This window comes from Pinus tabuliformis, chromosome 2_2 (assembly GCF_031772625.1).
Source record: "Pinus tabuliformis cultivar Carrire ecotype Pingquan chromosome 2_2, CPIR1, whole genome shotgun sequence".
NCBI classification, from domain to species: Eukaryota; Viridiplantae; Streptophyta; class Pinopsida; order Pinales; family Pinaceae; genus Pinus; species Pinus tabuliformis.
The window spans coordinates 452,966,042-452,985,525 of NC_142300.1; positions in this window are offsets into that span (position 1 = coordinate 452,966,042).

Consider the following 19,484-nt stretch of genomic DNA (forward strand, 5'->3'; position numbering starts at 1 on the left):
AATGACCACAAGTAACTTTTTGGAGTGAAACTTGCGCCTTTTGACCTTTACAGGAGTACGCACCCATTGCTTTACAGACAGAGCGTACAAGTACGCAGGTATTGTGAACTTGGGGTGTGTACACGCAGGTAAGGCTAAGAGAAACTGCGTACCCAGAGATATATAGATTTTTAATCACTTTCTCTCTTTCTTGGAGTTTGACATGGAGAGCAGAGGTATGAGGCTTGCCAAGGAGGATAGTATGACAGTTGATGGAGCCATACTAACTGCAAATAGTCATGGTGACAAATTTAAGTGTAATAGGGAGACAAGGACATGCACTCGGTGTCTATCCAACCTGTCTGCGCAATTTCCTCAATCAACCGAGCATGCAAGGTCAGTAGCCTCTGTGCAATTTTGGAGGGGAGTTAGTCTTGGGGTGGTTGCCAAGTCTGAATTTCTAGGTTGCCAACATGAGATTTGATTGAATTGCTTGTGATCAGTGTAGCTTGGAAAGACTTGCTTAATGCTTTTGCGCTGCTTTGGGTGATAGTCAATCATGTTGATGGCGAGGTGATGGTCCAGCTATTAGAGGAGAGTCTGGTCGTTAGAACTTCAGCAAAATGACTAAGTGTGTGAATGATCGAAGGATGCATAGGTGATCATGCAATCACACACTCACATGAATTGACATCGAGACGACTCAAACCAATCCAAACACACATGTTTAACATGACTGATCGACAATGCAACCGACATGCACGACACTCATGATTGATCATTGATTGACCGTGATGGCAGTTGTGTGACAGTGAATGTGACTCCGTGTGTGAGTGTGACAGATGCTTTCATAGTGGACAAAACAAGTACACACGAAGCGATGACTTTGAGCATAACCAAAACATGGTCACAAGAATGACTTAGACACCAACATGCAGAAACTTGAACGAAATTCCCTAGAAAGACGGATGCAAAGACTCACACGGACTCACAGAGTGAACCTAGTAGAACTTCAACTTCTCTATTTTGATTCATGTCTAGCACAGGTCCTTAGTCTTTCAGGGAGTATTGAATCATTGTGCGGGTTACTTTGGCTTCCCTTCTACCCCATGGACATACAAGGTTCACCCTTTGCCAACTCAGTCAAGCACAATCAAAAGTTCAGCTTGATCTCAATGTTTCGAATTCGGGAAGGGTAGTTTAGCTCACGAGTTGAAGATTTTTAGAGTATAAGTTTTCATCTCTGGTGCTGCTCTGCTGCCGGCAGGCCTGGACAATACCTTAACGGAGACATGCAATAACACACACATTTCTCCACTTCTACCAAGCCTGGTAAGTACCTTGGAGGAGTTGCATGCTTCACCTCTCTACGCAGGAATCCTTTCTCTTCTTTCACCTTTGTATTTTTTCAAGAGGGCTTTGCATAGGCACTTATTTATTTTTATGGGGCAAAAGAGGGATCCCAAATTATTGAGAGTAGAAGAGGTTGTTCTTTCAGAGAAGCATGTAAGACCTCTGACATAGGTTTGCTCATTTAGATTTTCCCCTTCTCCATTTCTACTAGTTGGATGAGCTTGAACACACAGAGTAGAAGGCTGAGTACATGCATGGGGCTTCCTAGTGTCGACACAAGTTCATGGTTGGACCAAAACTTCCCTTGCAGATGGTTCATATTTCTTGTCAAGGCTTCATCAGTCGAAGGTTACAACCATGCACAGAGAAGATAGGCACAAGACTGGCCAAGTGCTGCAGTGTCACAAGTTTCTTCAAATTTCAGCCACATACTCTCTTCAAAAGCCAAAATGTAGTAGTGTGCAACACTTATTTCTGGAAACAAAAATAGCAATATATGAACCAACAAAACGAACGTGAAAAAAAATAGTAAGAAGAATAAAACAATGCAAAACAAAAATAATAAGCAAAGAAAACAAAATGAAAACAAAAAGCAGCGAGCAGACTATGTACATGGTATGGATGTGGCCTGACCTATTGAAGGTAATAATTGAGATCTTGGCCATTGATAGGAAGGTTGTCAATCCTCCCCTCAAGTGATTGTAAGTGATACGTGTGTGGGCCAAGCTTCTCGTAGACCAGTGCAAGTTCACCGGGCTCCATTACCAAACCTGATGGCATTCCAAAACATCATTAAGTGAAGACAACAACACTGTTTTAGCTACTATGTGGAACATGGGCTTGGATGATGGCAAGGGGTAGGTTTTTTTTTTGTTTTTATTTTATTTTTATTATATATATATATATATATATATATATATATATATATAGATATATATATATATATATATTATTTCGGGAATGGTTCAAGTTTTTGAAATCAATGCATAAGAGGATTTTCCCAGATTTCTTACGCGCGGAATTTAAATTAGAAAACCAAGTATGATGATGAACTTTGCAAGTAATCCAACCATCTAAAATGTTTGTCAATTTTTTCTATATAAGGAGTGCAAACAACATGTGTATGTTACCTGGTGTTCATTGCAATAGCTTATATCCTCTCTCTCTTCTCAAAATACAGACCTCATTTCCCTGATGATGGACTCACCTAGCTAGTCTGAATCGTCGGTTTCATAAATTGCTCACAGGTTTTTTCCATTAATCATAAAGCTTATATCCTCCTTTACCTAGAATCCCATGTTGGATTGCTTGCGTGTAGTGTGTACTCAGGTCATCATCTACCTATGCAGACCCATTCTGGTACTATTTGGTCAAGTGGTCAAAGTTTTGTTGCTGCTGCGGTGTGTAGCTTGTATAGTGATTGGCTATCTTTGCATCATGATAAGTTCTTAGGTTTCCTTGTTCATTCGTAGCAGTGGTCCTTTGTATGTTGAGCATGAGTGCTTCATACTCAAAAGTGTTTTTCGTGTACTCAAACTTCAAGTAGCTTGAAATCATGCATTGTCTGTTGTTTTGGATGACTGAGATACAACCGGTCCTTGAGCCATCATGTGTCTCTGATCCGTCAAAATCCATGGCCCACAGTTGATCTGTACACGGACTGTTTGGCATGCTAGTACTACTGCTACTACTGTTGTGGCTACTACTGCTACTATCGGTACAATGAACTGTACAAGTTTCATTACCATTAGTTGGGCAAGGAAGGAGTCCCAACTGTGTGTCTGATGAGGTTGGAGCTAGCCATGCAGGATAACACTCCAATGTTGTTTCAATGAGGTAGTTGCCAAACATGAGTTCTGTGAAGGCCAACGGTTTGTTCTCATAGTTAAGGGGAGTGACATTGTGTTTCATATACCTCTCGGATAACACTCAGATTTTGTTGCATTTTCCCTTGTACGAAAGCCACATGTGACAATAGTCTATAGCAAAATATCCATCTAACTTGCTGGACTAGTCTGTTAGGTCCCTATACTACTAGTGTAACCTCTTATTGTTATTAGTGCAACCCCCTTATTATATTTTTGTGCACATATAGTCCCCATGTTGTTATTATTGTACCCCATAGAAGCCCACTATTGTTATTGTTGTGCCCCTACAATATTATTGTTATGTAGGCTCTAATTGTATTAGGAATGCTTAGACTCCTATATATAGAAAGGAGGTCATGTCATTTGTATCATCCAAGAATTATTCATTTTTGTAATGTAAAGGAGGTTCCCCCCTCGAAGAGGCTTATTTTGAAGGTGTTGATCTCTCTTTTCTATGTTTTTGTGAGTTGGTTTCATAACATATGGTATCAGAGCTTTGGATTCTAGGGTTTCGCTGCTCCAAAATAGGACATTGTGGAATTTCGCTATATAATTGTTTCTACTATGCTTCAGAAGCTAAAAACAAAACCCATTTGAGAAGAAATCATGATGATCCTTGGGTCCAAATTTCAGATCTTGTATCACTAAATTTACAGAGATATGATCTAAGGAAGGTAGGGTTTTTGCAAGCTCCATGGTTCCATCTCAAATAGCTCATCGAGGCATTTTCGCTATAATTTGATTTCTACGAAGGTTTATATTCTTAAATTAAAACCAATTTTAGACAAAATCTTGGTGAATCTCAGGAATGAATTTTAGATAATATTTCGCTATATTTTTATAGATACATTCCAAGACATTTATGGTTTCTGCAAGCTCCAGAATTTCATCCCAAACATGTGACCTGGGGAAAATCATCATAACTTTCCTTCTAAGCATGAAATTGAAGTTTCGTAAGAATTTACAGAAATAGGATAGCCTATAGTTTTCTGTATCAGTTTCATGTCCGAAGGTTCAAACAATGACATGTGGAACTTCATACAAGTTCACTCTTCTTAAAAGGTATATAATCAGGTCATCTTGGGAGATTGTGCATAACTCTTTCTTGGTGAATTCAATTTTGATCAGACTAGTGGCATTAGAAAGAGGATGCAAAGGGCTACCGCAAGTCGCACTTAAATTACAGAGTTACATATGTTTCAATATTGAGCTCCTAAAATCAAGAAAAGGTGATATGAGGAAGTTTAATGGCAAGGGTCCGATAAATTGGATACTACAGATGGAGAAATATTTTGATCTACATGATGTAAAACTATTACAAATGGTACATATTTCATCTTTATATTTAGAACCAAATCAGTTTGTACGGTATAGAGGGATTTGTTCTCGTAAACCACTTGCACCTGGTCAATTCTCACAGAGGAAGTGATAGCACATTATGAGGATACAAAGAGAAACACCTTCTTTAGCCAATTGAATAATCTCAAACAAAAGGGTTCAATGGCAGGCACATTCAGGACTTCCAAAATTTGAATATAAGGGTAAATGGTATTCCATAGAAGCAAAGGATTCATGTCTTCATAGGGAATTGAAAGGATAACATTCAACATGAGGTTTGTCTTTGGGAACCCGATTCATTGGAGAAGGCATTCAGGTTGGAAAGAAAAACTGAAAGCGGAATTATGGAGACAGAGAATCCCACCACTCGTAACTATAAATATGGAATTGTTTTTCTCCTAGCCTTCCACAATCTGCAAGGTTTACGCCACAACAATGGGAAGAAAAAAGAGAAAAAGGGATTTGTTACATTTGTGATAGAAAATGCACTAAAGGTCATAAGTGTGCTGAGAAGAAACTATTTTACATAGATTATGAAGAGGAGGAAGAAAAGGATAAAGAAACATCAAAATAAGAGGATATACACCAGGAATCAACCCCAGAGAAAGAAGAATTGAATCCAACAATATCTTGTAAATCATTGGCAAGAATTACCACTCCTCAAACTCTTAAGATAGAAGGATATATCAAGAAGAGAAAGGTTCAAGAAGTGAAAGATCACATTGAGAAAGAAGAATTGAATCTGACCATATCTTATAATGCATTGGATGGAATTACCACTCCTCAAAGTATTAAGATAGAAGGACATATCAATAATAAAAAGGTAATAGTGTTGATTGATTCGGGCAGTAGCCATAATTTTATTCATTGTAAGATAGCCAAGAAATTGAATTGCTTCCTATATCCAACACTAGAGTGTCAAGTGATGGTTGCAAGTGGAGGAACCATAAATTTCTTTGGAAAGTGCCATAGTATCAAGCTATCCATGGGAGAATATGTATTGAATAGCCCAATGCTTTCCATTCCAATGGGTGGTGTTGATGTTTTACTAGGAGTCCAATGGCTACAATCCTTGGGTACAATAACTTTTAATTTTCAATAACTTTTCATGAAATTTTCTTTGGAAGGAAACGAAGTTGAATTAAGGGGTATCACCAGGAAAGCGGGAAATATAATTAGCTCTAACAAAATGACAAAGCTTCTAAAGAAAGAAAAATGAAGTGTAATTGCACAATTATGTTCGCTAGAGGTTCCCATATCGAAATCATATATTTATCCAGATCTCCAAAAAGTCTTGGAAAATCATTCCAAGGTATTTGAGAGTCCTAAAGGCCTCCCACCTATTCGTGATCATGATCATTTTATTCATTTAATTCCAGGAAGTGTTCCTCCAAACATCAGGCCTTATAGATATCCATATGCCCAAAAGAGTGAAATTGAACGTATGGTTTCCAAAATGCTAGAGGTTGGTATAATTATCCAGCCAAATTTGATAAACGAAACAAGGGATGAATGGAAGAATGACGAAGCAGGGTGGGAACTCATTCAAAAGCTGCAGAAGATCCCAGTTCAAACAATATTGCCAGAACTAGACAAGGAAGGAAAAATCATATTGGAATCTGAAGCAATCACAGAACTGAGAAATCGACAAATACGAAATCGATCATTTTCAGAGTATCTCATCAAGTGGAGGAACTTACCCCCTGAAGATTCCACATGGAAGGGTGATAATTTTATACAGAAGCATCCATAAATACTCAAGCATTGAGGACAACACTTTTTGAATGAGAGGGGCATGTTAGGTCCCTATAATATTAGTGTAACCCCTTATTTTTATTAGTGCAACCCCCTTATTATATTGTTGTTCCCATATAGTCCCCATGTTGTTAATATTGTACCACATAGAAGACCACTATTGTTATTATTGTGCCCCTACAATATTATTGTTATGTAGGCTCTAATTGTATTGGGCCCACTTAGACTCTTATATATAGAAAGGAGGTCATGTCATTTGTATCATCCAATAATTATTCATTTGTATAATGTAAAGGAGGTTTCCCCCTCAAAGAGGATTATTTTGAAGGCATTGATCTCTCTTTTCTATCTTTTTGTGAGCTGGTTTCATAACACAATCTCTGCTGAGTAATAGATGATATGCTTCTGGTATGTCCACAACAGCTATGTTGATGCATTAGTGGAATTGACTGTCATGAGATAATCGAATGATCACGTCTCGTAGTTCACCAATGGCTAGTACCGATGTTCGATCAAGTTGGATGATTGTTGTGGATGTTTCACTCCATTGTGCATTGATCTTCTTAGCAATGGTGAGTGGCATGATGTTGGATGCCATGCCAGAATCAACCAAGTAGTTGTGAACATTGTAGTTAAAAAATTCAAGCAAGAGAAGGAATGGAGGGTAACCCAAGTTTTATTCTTCCATACAAAGTGTGTTGAGCACAATGGACAGTGATTTGGGAGGCGTGTTTGCTCCCTTACTAGTAGAGGTTGCGTTGTTTGTTTTTATTTGTCCCAATGCATGCAACAGGATATATTGTTGACTCTGGAATTTGGTTAACTCAAACAAACTGATGTTCGCCATAGTTTTATTCATGTCATCAACTATGTTGTAGTCCAGAGGTGGTAGACTCACCAAGGTTTCCGGGGTGGAACGAATGTTTGTGTCATCCGGCGGAGTGTTTTGCAACTTCTTTCTCATGGATGTACTCTAATCTGCCGATGTCTTCCCAAACTTGCTTTGTTTTTTTTTCTTTGAGGTGGCTAGTGTATCAGCCTTCTTCATCAGTAGTCTTACCTTCTCTTGCATTTGCCTAGGTGTAGGGGGAGCCCCTTTACTCCTAAGATTGTAACAATCATTTTGCTTTTGGGGATGATTCTCGGTGTTTGTCTTCGACATTATTTGCGAGCACTAATATGCATTCACCACATGCCCAGAACTTGATGTTTCATTAGGTGCAACCTCTTTGTCATCATCAGTGTCTTCCGATTACTCCTGCATATTGCTTTCCGCATTGAGTGTATGATTGCAAACAGAGCTAATGATTGACTTCCAATCCGAACAAGAGTTCTCAGGGTGATGTTCTTCGTGGAAGGAACAAAACTTAGGATCTACACACTATTTGAGTTGGAACATAGGCTTCTGCATAGTTTTTGAAGTGAACTGGTTATTTCTTGATGAGCCAGTTGATGAACTATTCACTTGTCTCTGTCTAGGCGGATGGCTACTAGAAAATGTGCCAGTTTTCCGTTGCTTGAGTTTTGACACTTCGGTGGTCAAGTTCTTGATAAGGTGAGTGAGGGTCTCAATATTGGTTGCTTCCTTGTCTCTACCCTTGCTCGCCGTTTCTTGGGGCTTCCTTCTTGCATCTTTGGAGTCCTTTGTTGATTCATCATCCTTGATGACTACGATTGTGCACGTATTTTTCAACAACAATAGATTCTTCGCAACTTTCCAGGAGTGTTGGTTTCATAGCTCGCTTGACGAACTACCCAATGCTGGTTAGCAGTGCAGACATGTAATAGTCAACAATGATGGAGTCATGAGGTTTAGTGTCCACTGCAAACTTGTTTAAAATACGTGTAAACCTCTGATTGAAGTCTTTCACTTTCTATTTTCCCTCCATGTTGAGGCTTCCTAGTTATTTGAGTAGCATGGACGGGGTCTTGTCATCAACAAAATTTTCAAGGAATATATGTTTGAAAGCACCCCAATTCTATATCGAGTTTGGTGGAAGGTTGTGATACCAAGAAGCTACATGGCCATCCAAGGTACATGGGAACAATCTACATGCTACGTCCTCATAACGTACCTCAAGGGTTTGCAGCTGTACGTAGAAGTTATCTAAGTGGTCTTCTTCCTTCACTGTGCTATGAGGGTTGAAATTGATGTTCATTCTCTTCACTCACTTCGGCATATTGTGCAGAACAACCGAGAGACCAATGGTCCCTGAGTCATCCATTCAAGATTTGGTTCAACCATCTCTTCTTCTTCTTTTTCCTCTTCCTCTCTTTCGAAGTCTGATGGTTCCGGCTCTGAGTCTATTGGTTTGTCTTTGCCTCCACCTCCTCCGCTGCCTTCCCCTCCATCTCCTATGCTGGAGTTTGATCCCAGGATCACAAGAGTGTCTTGTTCACCTTGTTGGAAGACCGAAGGTTCCTCTCCGTCTTCAATAGATTCTGCTAGACCTTCAAGTGTGGCAAGGACTGCTTCTTCCACCGATGATACAACAACTCTGTTGGGAGTGCCTTTTTAATTCTTTGATGCATATGGAAGATGTTGTATGCATGGGATCAGTCCAATTTCTTTCACAAACTAGCGAGTGATGGGACGGATAAAGCGAAGGTGTTGATATGGAATCTCATGTTCAATTCTGGGGGGTGAGGCGTAACCAACTGCAGAGTCATGTGTAGGTGAGAGGGAGTGTGAGTTATTTCCTTGACCATATGGTTGATGAATGAGTGTGAGGGGAATTTCAGCCATATACAACTGGCTACCCTCCTTCTAGCGCTAGAAATGTTGACAGTGCAGGACTCGCCAACATTTAGGGGATCACCCTAGTATGAAGTCCCAACTAGACCTCACACCATTTGGTGTGGGAGTCCCATCTGGTATGATGGCTTGATTTTCATTGTCTTAAGGATTTTCCTCAACTCTTGCTTTTCAGCACAAGGGAGTGGTATTCTTTGCCTTCGAGAGGCGAGGTTTTCGTGCCTAGTGAATGCTAGTGTACTCGTGTCAATAGTTCTTTCACTGTAAGGGGAGAGGGTGAGAGTGAGTCCCAAGTTGGTTGAGATGAAGTCCCAACTTGGCTAGGAACACACAACACAATAGGACTTGTACAGCTTGTGGAGGAGCATTCCACACGGATGCGACAATCACAACACACAAGGTAAGATAACATGTATAGCACTCAAAGGATGAGTCTAAATGAGTGCAACGATTTTTACAGCAAGTTTCATGTGAAAGGTCTGTATGATGTCTACGGAGATAGCTACCATGGATGAGACAATGTTAAAAACATATACAACACATTTCCATTAATTGATTATGTATTACAACAGGTGAAACAGTTCAAGTGTTCAACACAGGTTAAAGCAACATGAATTACAAGTGTTTACGATTAGTCTTACAACAATTACAATACATGTGTGAAAATGTGTTGCCCTATTAGCAACATTCTGAATTAAGCGAAAGTTCCAAGACACATCGTTACACCATACATCAGTAACCTTGAGTGTGGGGCGTTGGAGCCGCTACTTACTCCTCAAAGAAAATATTATAGACTCTCTTGGCTATGTGGGAGGAGATCAGGTGAAAATTCTTCTACATGTACAAATGAGGGGGTATCTATAGCCAAGGGTGAAACTGACCCTTGTGGTTGTTCAACTACCCTCATGAATATTTGACTTCCATGAATTTTCGAATTTACATGACTCTTTGTACCACAAGTTGGTCTCTTGGACTTCCACATTACACCACATTGATTGACAACATAGCGCATAGTAGAGATGTGGGTGACATGACTCGACATGACAGTGTTGGTACATTCATGTTGTTGTTGGAGTGCATGTCGAGCTACAGTGCTACTGGGTGATGGATGTCTTCATGGTGTATCACAGCTTCACCTCTGCATGGAAAAGTGTGTGAGTCTTCGATGGTCTTTGGTTCACTTGATGAGGCTTTGGCATGTTGTTCCTTGCTTGCATGTTGGGGAGGCTTGACAGGCTCATATGTTTGCGAAGGTGCATGTTCGTCTGTTCGTCCATTGGTGAGAACATCTTGCATATTTTCTCATATGTTCGTCTGTGAACACATCTTTGCATGATCATCTATTCACGAGCACCTCTCTTTGCATGCATCGTTCATTCATCCGTTGGTGAACCTGTCCTTCTGCATGTGCTCCCTTCATTCATCCCTTTCGTTTTCAGTCCATGTTTGTTAGTGTACCTATGCCATTAGTCACTCATGAAGAGACGACACTAAATCCAAAAACCTCCTAGTCTACCATGACACATGCTCATTTCAGATACAGGGGACTGGGAGAGGTAGCAAGATTGTGAAGTGGGATGATGGCTTTGGGCACTGTTGATGAAAACTGCACAAGAGTTAATGAGTGATGAAGATGGGCAATCCAAATCAACAATGACTATTTGTGAGGTTTGGCTCAGCTGGAAGGAAAAATTGCACAAATTTTGGGAGGGACAGTCTGGGCTATAGGAAGGCAAGGTAGGTAGGATCTGCACAATTTCCGGAATGAGGGGGCAGTAGGGGTTGGAAGGAAAAATTTGCACAATTTTCTGGAGGAACAAGATGGGTTACAAGGAGGGTCAGCAGGCAAAGATTGCAAATTTTTTGGGAGGAACTGCCCATGATCTTGGTAGCCAAAATTGCACAATTCCTAGAGGGAGCTAGAAATTGGCTCTTGGGTCACTAGTAGCGAAAATTGCACAATTCCTAGAGGGAACTGGTAGTTGGATGCTAGGTCATTGACAACCAAAACTGCACAATTCCCAGAGGGAACTCGCAGTCAGCTGCTGGTGAGGGGAACTACACCAAGTCTGGGAGGCCAGCCTGTTGATCATCTCTGTGCAATTTTTGAGTTGAGCGGACTGTTGGGCAACATAAGACCTGCTCATGAAAATTGCATAATTTCTTGGATGAGCAGTCGGTCGACTGTCGAGATGAATGACTAGGAAAACTGTGCAATTTTCTGAGGGAGATAGGGATGGGAACCTGGTGTCTATTTGGCCTGTCTGTGCAATTTCCTTTTTCAACCGAGTGGGCAAGGTCAGTAGCCTTTGTGCGATTTTGGAGGGGAGTCATTCTTGGGGTGGCTATTGGGTCCAACTGTCCAGGTAGCCAACATGAGATTTGATTGATTTGCTTGCGATTAGCTTAATAACTTGGAAAGACTTGCTTAATGCTTCTACGCTGCTCCAGGTGACAGTCGATCGAGTCGATGGCAAGGTGATGGTCCGACTGTTAGGGGGGAGTCCAATTATCAAAACTTCAGAAAAATGACTAAGTGTGTTAATGATCGAAATATGCATAGATGATCATGCAATCACACACTCACATGACTTGACTATGAGACGACTCAAACCATCCAGACACACATGTTCAGCATGACTGACTGACGGTGCAAGCAACAAGCGCGACACTCATTATTGATCGTTGATATACCATGACGGCACTTGTGTGACAGTGAATGTGACTCTGTGTGTGAGTGCGACAAATGCTTTCATAGGGGACACAACAAGTACACATGAAGCGAAGAATTTGAACATAACCAGAACATGGTCGCAAGCATGACTTAGACACCAACATGCAAAAAATTGAATGAAATGCACAAGCAATGCAGATGCAAAGACTCCCATGGGCTCATGGAGTGAACTTGAGGGTGTGTAGTCATGAAGTGAAACTCTCAAAGGAGGCTCCGAAATTGGGTGCAAGCCAAAGTTTTGGAGGGTGCTTCTAGCTGCTACAACAAACCAATAACAAGCTGAAACTTGTTACAATCCGATTGAGCCACCTATCAGAATATTCTGGTAATATTCTAAGAAATATTCCTTGGAATATTATTTTTGTTGACTGGGCTATACAGATGCCTAGTCAGCATCCCAGTAAACCATGTACCCAAAATTTTTCATGTTTGACAAAGCAAACTGAAGTCTCTATCTTTTTCATATGAACTCCATTTTGAGTGAAACGAGTTGCATTGGGATCATATTGCCAAGACAGACATGGTTGTTTATTTTTTGAGTGATTCTGAGCACTTTTAGTTTTGAGAAATTTTGTTCCCCTAATCCATATTCTAATCACATCGCAACGTTGATACTTCATGCAACCTATTATATTAATGCTTGAGCTCCTCATCTGAATATGAGTTGCAGAAGTTGTCCTTCTCCCAAGTGATGCTTCCATCCACAGTACGATTGATCCAATCCTCGTTCCGCGTAGTAAGCTTATAGATCTGTTCAATATCCTCCTCCTCATAGTAATCCCAAACTGGTTCAGTATACCGTGTACCCTCAGCTAAATCTAATGGAAAAATGACTCTTAGTTCCTGTTGTGGTCACCAACAACCCCCCTCTTTTTTTGATATTAGTAATAACATCAAGCAAAGGGGGACCGTTAACCAAAAATCCAAAAAATATTTTGTTTAAAAAATCTTTTGTATTAACTCCCTAAGAGCTATATCGCGTCGCAAAGGTAGAGAGAAGCATTTTCCCAAAGCGCATAAATACACTGAAAAAGAGCGACGCGAGAACCCATCGCATCGCGTGCATTAAAAACACTCAAAAAGGGAAAACCTAAGGAATCACCGACGGCCGATATGCGACGTCGCACGTCGCAATGTCGCATAAGCAACACAGAGTGATAAAGCGAAAACCTTGCGTTCTTGCGATCTTGCGATCTGAGATCTGCGATATTGGCAATTTGCGATAACACTTAATGACGTCGCAGTCCTCGATACTGCGATTCCAATCGCAGAAAGGACTCATGGCAAGAATTCTCCAACATAAACGGTAAACCCAAAATTGGGCGCGCACCTTAAGGGAAATTAATGATCGCATGCTTCAGTATCCAAGAATGATTGTATCGCGTTTTTCGAAGAGTCAAATCATGATGAGTGTCAGAATTACGCATTCATTAGAACTTAATGCTTTCATGTCAATATTTTCGTCATTTCTCTTCTTCTTTGCGTAAACTGCAAGACATGTAACTGATATAAATCTATATGCAGGAAACATCTAAGGAAAAGAGGAAAGCGCCAATGGGGTAACAGAGAGAAGATGCCTCCGCAAATGGATGCCGCATGTAGCAGGACCACGGATTCCAGAGTATCACCCAACAGGCGCTGATGAAAATAGACTATCTAAGACTCAGAGTCAAAGGCGCACAAAAGCAGCGTGTTTGCAAAAGATCTTGAAGCTCAGACTGGGTAAAGCAAAAAGAGAAACGCAATAGAAGGAGGACGCTCCAGAAAAGCCTGGAACAAAGAACGGAAGCAATTCTCGATACAGGGGATTGTCCATACAACGCGACTCCTAACTCATTGAGTCATTCGCACGACCGGAAACCGAAATAGCAACAGCAAAATTAGTTCGAAAGGAACCTAGGTTGTACTAAGTATACGCACAGCGAATACACCCAGCTAGAGAAAGGTTTTCGAAAATATCTTCTAGTCTGTCAGAAAGAGGTGCCAGCTCTTGTCATTTCTAATTTTCAAGCTCGAACAAAAGGAAAGGACAACCAGCCGACTCTTTCACGGCGAACAGCGCATTGCTTACAACACTAAGGAGCAGATACAAAAATGGTTAGAAATTAGATTTGATTTTTAGAAATAAATTTGCTTTTAGTAAAAGGGCGGTCATTTGAAGCCGTTCCCTAAATTTGTGTAATTAAGATTAATTAGTTAGTAGTATTTAACCCTTCTCATGGCATTCGGAGAAGGGTCCGGAAATCTGTCAAAAAACTTGTCCTCAAAACATGCACTTTTGCACCCTCGGAGGGGGTTTTTGATGAATGGATGGATCGAGATTTATTTATGTTTGCATTTTAATGTCTGTTACTGATGTTGCACTTCTGTACTCTTAGCAGATATTAGAGCAAGTAGAAATAAATCGTTATTGCTTGAAGTTTATTAGTGAAATGAGTCATAAATGGTACTTTTATCTCTTGACTAATTTCTGCTTGTATTCCTAAAGTGATATGCAGCTGAGTTCTTTATATGTTAATGTATGAATGTGTGTATTACCATTTGGCACTTCTGTACGGTGGAGTCATTTATTTGTGCTTGACATATGAATAACTAATTATGCGATATGCTGTTCACGACTGTTTTGCCTAACTTCTTATGCAGAATGGTTCATCTTAATTGATTTATATTCTTATAATAGCTGAATGATCTTTATTACCAGCTATTGTTCGAAATATTTTTAGATCGCATAATAGAAGAAAAATACCCCGGGTTAGCGTAGGTTAGATGTATTATTTTTCATTAGATTACAATAGCATAGAGTTAGTTTAGAAGTTAGAATTAAATTAGCTTAAAATACCCCTAAATCAATACCATCAAAATCTACACACACACACACCCCTCATATCGGGAAACTGGTCCCATTACCCCCAGTCGGACCCGCTACACCAAACGGGCATGGAACCGCCAACCAGGTTCCCGACCGGGTGGGTATCCCCCTTGTTGTTGACCCGATTTCGGGGCCCTCAACATATTTTGGCGCTATAAGGAGGGCCCGAGCTATGAATGGCGCATAAGTCAAAATCTAAATACCATTCTGAGAGCAAATCACCCTCACCAACTCCCCCGACTTCTCCGGTACGATTAAACTCGGAGCTAGAAGTCGCTCGGGCATCCACTGCTACTACACACTCTAATATATCAGACCAACTTATCATTGATCCCCCTGAACTTCAAACTTTGATTCGTAAATTCCAGGGATTCTCTATTTTTACTCAGAGGTCTGATAAATCTAAAGGCAGCGTGACTTCGCAGTACAATCCTGCTCATCCCCTGACCAGATTGAAGAGTGAAAAGTTTGGCATCCAGCCAACTGAAATCCCTCTCCCCACTAGGAAAAGAGCAAGGAAAGCACTTCCAGAGTCTGACAGAGAGACTCTTTCATCTACCTCGTCCATTTCAACTCCCTCACCGCGAAGTCAGCCACCCACATCTTCACCCCAGATCACTCATCCATCTTCCACAACCCTTCCTCTTCGAACATCAAAGACCTTAATATCTCCATCTTCTCAGCATCAGGGATCATCTTCTGCACTTCCATTGACTAGCAGCTCAACGATGGCCCAGTCTCCATGGAACAATCCTGGGGCGGTCTTAATGCCTCCACCCCTGAGCCCTATACCGGCCCATCCTGAGAAATGGCTGCCTAAATTCAATCCAGAAGCAGGCATGCTAGCCGAAGAACATATCAATAATTTCATGCTTTCTGTTAATCTCAACGGAGTTACTAACGAAGACGCTGTTGTCCGGCTTTTCCCTTATACAATGCAAGGAACAGCCGGGTCGTGGTACTTTTCGTTACCTTCCGGATCCATCACAAGCTGGGACATTTTTCAAAGTCAGTTCCTCACCAAGTTTGGTGATGACAGATCCACGGCGACATTGATCAATGACCTATCTAATCTTAAGGCTGAGGCTAGAGAACCCATTAAAGATTTTAACTTACGGTTCAATAAGATCCTCAACAAAATCCCCGCTGCTTCACAACCCAGCGAGGAAGTAAGATGTGAATGGTACATCACGGCCTTACCTCCAAACTTGGCTATCTTCGTAGATAGGGCAAACAAGGCCACCTTAGTTGACAACTTGACAGAGGCGTTAGCAGTTGAAAAATGCGTAGTAGCCCTTGAAAAGAGATCTGCAATTGAAGAACGTAAATCTAAGAAGATCTCTTTCAAATAAGACACCAAGAAGAAGCAAACGAAAGATCCTTTCGATATGGAAGGATTAAAAAAAGTATTAAAGGCCATGTCCAATGAGATGATTGATATAAGAAAACAAATAGCAGAAACGTCTTCAAGAAAGCCTTTCAGGACTTTTAAAAGAAACCCTCCCATGGAGACGAAGCCACCCAATGTTGTCTCAAACGTCGAATCTGAAGAAGAAGAAGAAGAGAATACCACTGAAGGGCAGACCGACGATGAAGAGGTGGTGGAACTACAAGGAATGTGGGATTTCATCCTCCCACAAGAAGAGGATCAAGAAGCATTTCCTGTTAGCACGAGAAGCAGAAATCAACTTGATCCTCCCCAAACTACCCCAAAACAAAAGGGCGCAAGCCTTGCAACAAAAGATAAGGTCGCAACAAAAAAGAAAACTGCTAAAGCAACCCAGTTTAGCCCAGTCCAATCTGATCAAGCACCTCCATCAAGAACACTGATAGTGTCAGATGAAATGGAGTATAACATCATTGATGACATGAAGAAGACTAGGGCTAACATCACTCTTTATGAATTGAGTAAATTGAAACACCAGCAGAAAATAATGATGAAAGAATTACATGTTGTGCCTACTACATATTTACCTACAGCTGTAGCTTCCCACAATCTGGGAAGGCCTCCAACCAACGCGATCAATAAGATTGATCCAAATGACATCGCCTTGATTGGAGGAAGATCAAGATCTCATACTCCTCCTTTTCTTCTCACATATGAAATCTTCAATAAAAACGCGCACAATTGCTTGGTCGATTCTGGTGCTTCAACGAATATTTTACCCAGGTCAATATGCGCCAAATTGAATGTGCAACCTCAAAAATCCATATTACGTATAGTTCAACTTGATCGATCCCAAGTCAAAGTGATTGGTGAACTTAATCAGGTGACCATAAGATTGTCGTCTAACCCAAAAGTGTGTCAGGTTATCGACATTCTGGTAGCTGATATCCCTGAGTTCTATGGTTTGATTCTTAGCAGGGATTGGTCAGAGAAACTCCACGGATATTTCTCAACCGACTGGTCGCACATGTGGTTACCATACAATGGTAAACCAAATCAGATAAAGGTTGAACGAGAGTTGCACAAAAAATACATAGTGACAGAACTAGAAGGAGAAAATGAAGCCATAACATACAATAGCAACATTGTAGGCAATTACTCAGTAGATTCTTTCCTCGGCAATTTCAATGCTCATATTTCACCTTACTTAGAGAATTCAGTTTTATCCCAAGTTGAAAATTTCTCCCAAACTGATGACTCAAAATGTTTTAGTTTTTTAGATAATTCTGTAAATACATCTTTATTTTGGAAATTATATTTTGACGGGTCTAAATCCAATGAGGGATCAGGATCAGGATGCGTTCTGATCAGCCCGGACGGGAACAAGATTATGCTCACATGCAGACTTGAGTTCGATTGCACGAACAACACAGTGGAGTACGAAGCCTTGGTTCAAGGCCTATACAAAGCAATCGGATTGAACGTTAAGTATCTTCGAGTCTTTGGAGATTCTGAGATCGTCATAAAACAGGTACGTAACACCATACACTGCGTGTCAAGTCATTTAAAGCACTATCAATCGTTAGTTCAAGATCTCACTGCACATTTCACAGCATTCAACATCTCGTCAATTCCAAGAATTCAAAGCGCGAGCACAGACCTGTTAGCTAACGTAGCCTCTAGACTTATTCCTTCCGAAGATTTTAGTCCTGATAGGTTTTCAATAGAATTAATCTTTAGACCGTCCATCCCTGACAACATCACCAACTGGAGAGTATTCAACGACGATCCAGACATCGTAAGTTTCCTCACCTCTGAAGGATCCTACTCAAATCAGATAATTGACGAAGGCCATCATGATCACCAAATACAACAAAGTAGCACTGACAATGCTATACTGAAATCAGTGGTCAAGTAAGAAGATTTATATGATTTGAAAAGTTGGTTCAAAAGGTCAGCTAATGCCAAACTCTACAGTTCAACTCTGAACTATGAATCGGTGAACCTAGGAGCCGACGAGAAGCCACAAAACGTTAACCTAGGCCACGGCCTAGCCCCTGAAGAGAAATCAGCGTACATCCGTCTTCTGAGACAGTACAAAAACATTTTTGCCTGGAATTACGATGAGCTGAAGACTTACAACACTTCTATCATTTAACACACTATCCCTATGATTGACAATGAAAAACCTGTCCAGCAGAAGCTCAGAAAAACACACCCTAACTTAGAAAATCAGATAAAAACTGAGCTTAATAAGTTGTTGAGAGCCAGAATAATTTTCCCCGTCAGGCATTCCAAATGGGTGTCCAATATGGTACCCATTAGGAAGAAAAACGGAGACATTAGAATCTGTATCGATTTCCGAAATCTCAACAAAGCCTGTCAGAAAGATAACTTTCCCCTCCCACCTATGGAACAAATATTACAGGCAGTAGCAGGCTCAGAATTAATGTCTTTTCTGGATGGATTTTCATGATACAATCAAGTACTGGTGCATCCCGATGATCAGTTAAAGACTACGTTCCGAACCAAATGGGGCACTTATGCATATCGGAAGATGCCATTTGGTCTGATCAATGCCGGAGCTACCTTTCAGAGAGCCATGGACATCACATTTAAAGGGTTAGTCAATAAATCAGTAGTGATTTACCTGGATGATATAACAGTGTACTCCAAAAAACGAAGCAACCATCTCAAAGATTTGAAGCAAATCTTTCAAAGGTGTTTGAGGTATGGGATTTCGCTCAACCCAAAGAAATCTTTCTTTGCATTAAGCGAAGGGAAATTGCTTGGATTCATAGTGTCGAAATCTGGTATTCACATAGAACCCGACAGAATCAAGGAAATTTCCGAGATATCCATGCCCCATAACAAGAAAGCCATGCAATCCTTCCTTGGACAGATCAATTTTGTAAAAAGGTTTGTCCCGGATTTTTCACGTATTATTTCTCCTTTACAAAATATGATAAAAAAGAATTCAAATTTCAAATGGGGTCTAGATGAGCACGAAGCATTCAACTTAATCAAACAAGCTATCATCAACGCTCCATCTCTAGCAACCCCAAATTTTTCAGAACCTTTTATCTTATACACGTTTGCCTCAGAGAAATCCTATGCTGCGATTTTAACTCAAGCGAATCAAGAAAAGGCAGAAGCTCCAATCGCATTCTTTAGCTCGAACTTACAAGGTGTTGAACTTAATTACTCAGACGTAGAGAAACAGGCGTATGTCGTTTTCAAAGCGATCAAATATTTCAGACCTTTCTTGCTAAAAGCCCATACCAAAGTCATAGTACCGTTCCCAGCGGTAAGAAACCTCCTGATACAGAAGGATGTGGGCAAAAAGAGAGCGAATTGGATCACCGCCTTACAAGAATACGATCTTGAGATCAAGCCAGCACACATTGTGAGAGGTCAAGGCTTCTGCAAGATGTTAGCTGGAGCAT